Source organism: Vicia villosa, unplaced genomic scaffold (genome assembly GCF_029867415.1).
Source record: "Vicia villosa cultivar HV-30 ecotype Madison, WI unplaced genomic scaffold, Vvil1.0 ctg.001765F_1_1, whole genome shotgun sequence".
NCBI lineage: Eukaryota > Viridiplantae > Streptophyta > Magnoliopsida > Fabales > Fabaceae > Vicia > Vicia villosa.
In genome coordinates, this window is record NW_026705721.1 from 133942 (window position 1) to 140289 (window position 6348).

The window sequence follows — 6348 nt, forward strand, 5'->3', positions numbered from 1 at the left end:
TTGACAAAAGCGTGAAACATTAAATGCAAAGATGTACGGAATACGCAAAGCATTAAATGCGCCCAACTGTCATCTTCTCAAACGCCTATATAAATGAAGTTCTGATGAGAAGCAAGATTACCAATTCTGAAAAAACTTATTCTGAAAAACTTGCTGAAACGTTGTTCAAATCAAAGCTTAGAAACTTCATCTTCATCAAAGCTCACTACATTGCTGTTGTAATATATTAGTGAGATTAAGCTTAAACGTTAAGAGAAATATCACTGTTGTGCTACGTTCTTATTAATTGTCTAAATGTATTGTAATCGACGATTTTATCATTTGTGTCAATGCATAGTTAGAGGAGACGAAAAGTGATGAAACCTCACTTCTAGTACATGTGTTATGGAAGGAAGCTCGTGTGGGCAAGAATCGAGCTGTTGATCCCGATGTTCAAAAAGTTTATGATGAATGTGTAAGTATAACACTATGTCTTTAATTAAATCAAATGTTTATTAATATATAATTGATTTTTTATCTCCACTAATAATTTTCGAAATGTAAATGAATTACAGAAGACCATGTCGCAATCGGTATCCACCGGCGAGGACCAGGATAATAGGAGCGTACTTAGTAGAGCACTAGATGTTCCTGAGTATCCCGGTCGGATGAGGGGTAAAGGTCATGGTGTGACTCCAACCTCTTTCTATAAGCATTCTAGGAGAAGAAATCCTACCAATGAATAAGTGTTGCAAAAATTGCAGGAATTACAAGCACAAGTCTCTGAATTACAAAGAGATAAAGAGATATATATGAGAGAAAAGTGCAATACTTCATCGGTGAAAGAAACTAGTGATAAAGCTAGTATCAACTGTCAAAGAAAATTTCCCGAGGTAATTATAAATTCTTTTTTCTTACAATTGTTCTATTTCTGTAATGATAATGACTCTATATTTAATATTGGTTTAGGGCATTTTATCTTGCCAACTATACTTATTGTCACCGGATTATCGCCTAGTTGGAAAGGGAAAAGTGCACAACACTTTGGGAAATTTACTTCACCATAGACCGCTCCCGGATGGACACCTGAAAGTATCAGTTGATGTTGTATTAGATCATGATGCGGTGTTACCGGTACCTGATATGGTCTCAGAGACAACATTGCTGCGAGATGCAATAGGGTCATTTGTTGCATGGCCCTCGGACCTCATTTTCATTGGTGATGAGGTATTTTGAAAACCATTATGAATCATTTAGTTTTCGAATGTCAATTCTGAACCGTTACGTTAATTATTTTTTACATGATAATTTTAGACTACTCCTACAAAACCCGCAATTAAGGGTAAAGGGCTTTTCAGGAGGACGAGTCTGTTGCATCACTAAAAGAGGTACATTTAAAGTGTTAATATATAATCTGAATCTAAAACTGCATGATTTTATAATTTACCTAAGTTATATGATTTTGAGGTATCTGCTCGAGGGTCACAACAAGTGACGCAACAAGTTCGTTGCGTACCATCCAAGGAAAAGGGTCCTCCGAAGGCCGTGGCAAAAAGAGGTGCTTTTGTGCCTCGATACCGGCAGACGCTCGAAACACTTGTTGATATGTCAGATTTGACGACAGGTGCTTTCCGTGAAATTAATATGGATGAAGCTATCTTTGGTATTGAATTCCTCGAAAATGTTGCACTAGATGACATGAAAGAGATTTTTACGCATGACCAATTAGGCGTCGGTAATATTCACTCATACATCCAGTAATCCGATGAATATATTATTTAATTAGTTGAACAATTTATTTACACATATCAATGAAAATAGTCTAATGTTTATTATGTTTTTATTTAAGGTTGTTGTATGACAAAGTGTTGCGCGAGACTGAATTGTCAAACAGATTCCATTTCGTGTCTTCCTCCCATTGCAGCAGACAGACAATTGCTACGGAACCGGATTCAGTTAGACAGCGCTTAGTCGATAGATTCATGACCACCGGCAATGCAGAAAGCCTGTTTCTTTGGGCGTATAATACCCGACCAGTAGGGTTAGTTTTTCATTCTTGGTTTATCTAATCTTTGTTTCTTTTGCATAGCAAAATTTTCATATAAACTTTTGTTTTAATTTATAGAGCACACTGGTTATTGCTTGCTATCAACCCTATAAAAGAAGTGGTATATTTTCTGAATTCGGTAGATGGTGAGTGGACCAATTATCCGGCTATGAAGTCAACAATTGATAGGTAAGTGAGATCGTTCTAAATATTCGTGTATATTTATATATTTAATTATTTGTGAGATTGATCTAAATATATGCTTTTATATTTTTGTTAGATCAATACAAGTGTTCCGAAGTCAAAGAGACGCACAGGTATCCTGGACTAAATCAAACAACATTACTTGGATCAAAGTGCAGGTACATTAATTTTCACAATTTTGCTTATAATAGTTATGCTACTTGATAAAACAAGACAACTATAAAATCTTATTTTTTTTCTATGTAGTGTCCGCAACAGCGAAACAGTACAGATTGCGGGTACTTTGTTTTGAGGTTTTTGAAAGAAATCCTTCAAACGAATCAATTAGAGATTCCAATCACGGTATGAATTTATAACTTAGGATAATTTCTTATAATTTATTACATTTAACTAAATCATGCATATTATGTTTTTGTTATGTAGTACTTTGATGACTTCTATGCTGCTTCTTACACGAGACTTAAGTTGGAAGAAATCAAAGAGGAATTGTGTCAATTTTATATTCAGCGACTATTCATATAGGTATGAATACATTATTGTGTGAAAAGTTTTATGAATACATTACTGTGTGACGAATTTTGATAGTGACTTTGTGTTTGAGTTTCTTTGGTGGATGTTGGTTCATTTTTCTTAATATTAGTTGACGATGATGACATTGTTATATGAATCAAGTTTGTTGTTTGCTGAATAAGAGTGCTGAACTTTGTTTTTGTTGTTGTTGAGTTTGATTCTTAAATAAGTGGTGATGATAGTTTGATTTGAGACTGGATTGATGACATATTACATTGGTGGATTGAGTTGCAAATCACATGAAATTGTTGCTAATAATATTGTTGATGTTTCTGCAAAGTTAGTTTAATTGACCGTGTTGTTCTGTTCATACTTTGCAGGACCAGGACCGTGCGCTCGTCGGATTTTGGGAATTTCGGGCTTATATTATGATTTAGTTATTGTTAGAGATGATTTAGTTATATGTATCTGTTGTAAACATGTGAATTGAACTATAATGGTGTATATATATTTTATTTTGGATTATAATGGTATTATATTGGTATATATTGGTATATAATGTCCTACTTATGGTTGAAAATATTACAGGTTGAAATATATTACAGGTCGAAAATAAATATAGGTTGAAAATATTACAGGTTGAAAATATATTACAGGTCGAAATTATTACAGTTTGAAAATAAATATAAATTACAGGTCGAACTGGGAGGCTTAAATTACAGGTTGCACTTTAAAATACTGCATTTAGCAACGACAACCCTTTTAAAAACGGTCTTATATGCCTACCTACGAAAGTGCTTTCTAATTAAAAGCGTTGCCTAAGATAATAAAAAAAGCATAAAAAATAAAACAAGCGCTACCTACGAAAGCGCTTTCTGGAAAAAGTGATGCTATAGGGGATGCTACGAGAGCGCTTTTCTGGAAAAAGTGCTGCTATAGGGGATGCTACGAGAGCGCTTTCCTAGAGAAAGCGCTGCTATAGGGGATGCTACAAGAGCGCTTTTCTAGAAAAAGCGCTGCTATAGGGTATGCTACGAGAGCGCTTTTGGCGTACCAAAAAGCGCTGTCTTTACCTACGGCAGCGCTGGCTATGGCAGCGCTCTAGAAGCTCTTGTACAGCGTAGTGCCAGTGATACCTAACTGTTACCACCCTGTAACGACTATTTAGACAACAACTGAAAGACACACTTCCATGACAATACCTAGTCAAGACTCTTGACTAAGAACAATAACATAGAGTTGCTTCAAAGCTTCCTCCAAGAACAATACACCTCTTGCCTACAAACTTCAAGCTCGACACTACTTCTCTTGCTTCACAGCTTCGAGAATAACATGGTGATCTTCCCACAGTCCGGGAGATTCACCTAGACAAACCCTAGACTTCTACATCTTGAGCCGTGTAAAACTAGTTTACAAACCCTTCTTTTTATATCTGATTCCCAACTGGATTTGGGCCTTCAATCACACCTAATTTGCTGTTACAAATAAGCAGTAACTTCTGCTACAATCAAGGTCTTAAATTCCTTATTCTCCAAGAATATCTCCCTATTTAGAAACAATATAAAGCCGTATATTCTTCAAATATTCTGATCGGTTCTTTTGACCTTTTAAACTTCTGCTACAATCAAGGTCTTAAATTCCTTATTCTCCAAGAATATCTCCCTATTTAGAAACAATATAAAGCCGTATATTCTTCAAATATTCTGATCGGTTCTTTTGACCTTTTAAACATATAACGCCTTATATGATTGCATAATATTCAAAGAATATTCTGCATCCATTAAATTGGAATTGAATCTTATTAATCCAGATCAGCAGGTGCGATGTCGACAGTTATTCCATAAGACATGTTATTCTAGACCATGTTCCAACATTCTGTAGGACATCTTCTTGTTGTACCAGTTTTGTTCCTATGTTCTATTAGCACTTTTGACATCCTATTCTACATTACATTATTGCTGTTATTATTTGTTTTACAAAAATTAAGCCAATCCTAAAACCATAGAACTTACAATCTTCCCCTTTGGCAAATTTTGGCTAAAACAAATAAAAAATAAAAAAGTATAAACTACATAATAAACAGTTGATTCTAGTCTTCATCTTCGACAATCTTCATATCAACTAGCATATGATTCTTCTTTAATCTTCACTGTCTTCATATAAGATCTTTCCCCCTTTATAGCCATAATAGGGCAAAGGCAACATCAGGAAGAAAAACCAGGTCTGATTTGTATGTCGCAACATCTTGTTCGACATTTACCATTTCGCCACGTCAGACATCATTACCATATAAACCTAACTTCAGGATAAGAGAGAAACCTGAAGACATAGTGGTGTATACTCCTTATAGTAGTAACCTCATGAGGATTATATTTGGAGTACATGAAAAGAAGGCTGACAAGTACTCCCCCTTAACACAATAATCTTTACTGACTGCTCAGTCAAGGATGTGACTCTCAGAGACACGCAAGAATCCTTTAGCAGTAGACACCACTCAACCTGAGCTATCCCCATTTTAGGCATAAGAGTGCAGCCTACAACTCCGGATAACTCAGAACACAGGTCATAACTATGTTCAAAACTCATATCACAGGTCACAAAGAAGAGAGATATCCTCTGAATAGGACATCCTATTCTATTATTTTGTGATTATGATACAATCCCTACCTTTTGACTCCAGTGATGATCACAAATTTCCTTTCCCAATTTAAACAAGATCTAATAATGAAAGCCCTCACAAGAACTAGATCCAAACTGTACTTCACCCATACCCGACTGTAGCAACCTGCTTAAAAATTTACGTTAAAACGAGCCGCCACCCACTTTATTTGGGCAAGTGAGAAACCCTTAAAAAAGAGAGATTTTGGGTAAGTAGGTTAATTAGGCAAAGGGAAGGTGTTAGACACCCTTTGCCTCCCTTGTATTCAAGGGGACCCATTTAATCTTTTGGTTTAGGTTTTATAAAAAAAAGGTTTGACAATTGTTCACTAATAGATTTAAAAAAGGGTGACCAAAGGGATAAAACCTTAAAGGTTTTAATATGGTCATTGTCAGATCGAAACAACAACGACCAAAGGCCAAAACCATGTGACCATATGTAGTGAAAAAAATAGGCCATTGTCAGATCGAGTCAACAATGGTCAGAAACCCCTTCTTTAGGGGAGCCGACCATTGTCAAATCGAGACAACAATGGCCAGAAACCCTTTTTTAGGGGAGCCAGCCATTGTCAGATCGAGACAACAATGGCCAGAAATCCTTTTTTAGGGGATCCGACCATTGTCAGATCGAGACAACAATGGCCAGAAACCCTTTTTTGGGGGAGGCCTCATAGATAATCATCGGCCGAAACGTTTGAGTTTGAGTGGTTTGAAAATTGCGTATGAAAGGGGGAAAGGGTTTGTCGGCCTTTATCCGTTAGTCGATAACGGCAGGTTAGGGTTGTTCAAGATAACCCTAAGACAAACCCTCGAAGAGAGAAGAGAAGCGTAGTAAAAAAAGTGTGTGTGAGTGAATTTGTGAAAATTATACGTGAAAGTGAAAAAAGGTCCCATTTATAACGGGAAATATAGGTTAAAAATCCCAAAAAAGAAATAACCCATATCCAAAA